We start from the raw sequence: 1439 nt of genomic DNA on the forward strand, positions 1-1439 counted from the left end.
GTTGAATGAAAATCAAAATATACATACAAAAAGTGGGATTCAGCTAAAGTGTGTCCTTGAGGGAAATGTATAGCATATTTTAAATGTTTATATTGGAAAATAAAATCTAAAATCAATAACCAAACTTTCACCCTAGAAAACTAAAGAAAGAAGAGCAAATTGAATTTAAGGAAATTGTAGAGGATCCCCCCTCCCTCCCTTCCCACATTCCCACCTCTTCCCCCTTACTCCCTACCCCCACCATTTGAGACACACAGACACACACATCATTTTACAACATGTTCATTTTATTTCCATCACCATAGGGCATACCCTTTGGGGTGCAAAATGTACTCTACACCCTGTTGGCTACTTATCTGGGGTTAGACCTCTGGCGACTTTTCAGATAGACTTCAAGTCTGTGGAATTGCCCGGGGAATTACTGGCTGCCCAAGGAGACGCTGGAGACAGTGGAAGTCTTCTTGCCCTTGTGGTCCTGCTGTGGCTCATTTTGATTGAGTTCCTCATTTGGCTGGTCAGAGTGGCTGGATAGTGGTGGCCCACTCCATTCCTCAGGGATTTTTGAAGTGGTGGTCTTTTAGGGAGAGGCTTTTGTTCCTGGAACTTCCTTGGCGGGTCCCTTTTCCCTTCCGCGTTGTCTTGGGAACCTGGAAGGACAACAGGGAGATCACAGAAGGGCATTGGTTTGCGGAAGAGGATGGAGGAGGGGTGAGAACAGGGGCTTCATAGAGAAATGGTACAGGCTGGGGTGGGGGTTGTGCCAGTGGAGGACAGGTAAGAGTCAGAGCTTGGGTAGGCCGTTCACTTTGATAGGGCTTCTGGGCCAGGATTGAGAGGATGCTTTCCCCTTCCTCGTCTCTTTGGCATTGGTGGGTGGATGTTGGACAATGGGCTGGAGGCTCGTGATTTACTGGGCATCTCCATCACACCAGCATCTCTCAACAGTCTACTACAGTCCCCCTGGTTTCCCCAAGCCTCACCCAAGGCTGGTGAAGGCAGGCCAGCAGGCTAGAAACTCACACGACAATATCATGTTAGTCTTGTGGGAGAATTCCTTTTCCAAGAAACCTTGGTCTTTTCTCTTAACACCTCCAACTAATTGGATAAGGCCCATCCACATTATGGAAGTTAAACTACTTTACTTAAAGCCAGCTGATGGTAAATGATGATCACATCTACAAAATACCTTCACAGCAACATCTAGACTATTGTTTGACCACACAGCTGAGCACTATAGCTTTGACAAGTTGACACATAATACTAGCCATTGCACATATCTTTCACCATACAAAAATGTAACTCGAAATGAACCACCGTCTTAAATGTGAAAATTACGTTTTATTTTTTTTCTAGGAGGAAACAAAAACATTGTGTTACCTGAGGTTATGTCTTACTCAGCTCAGGCTGCCATAACAAAATGCCACTGACTAAGTAGCTGA

The 1439-nt window shown here is 45.1% G+C and overlaps 1 pseudogene; it reads right to left on the reverse strand.

Annotated features, from left to right (window-relative positions):
* Positions 1–300: 300 nt before the first annotated feature.
* On the reverse strand, positions 301–1120 carry LOC126945440 (chondrosarcoma-associated gene 2/3 protein-like; annotated as a pseudogene).
* Positions 1121–1439: the final 319 nt, after the last annotated feature.

The sequence above is a fragment of the Macaca thibetana genome, chromosome X (assembly GCF_024542745.1).
Source record: "Macaca thibetana thibetana isolate TM-01 chromosome X, ASM2454274v1, whole genome shotgun sequence".
Taxonomy (NCBI): domain Eukaryota; kingdom Metazoa; phylum Chordata; class Mammalia; order Primates; family Cercopithecidae; genus Macaca; species Macaca thibetana.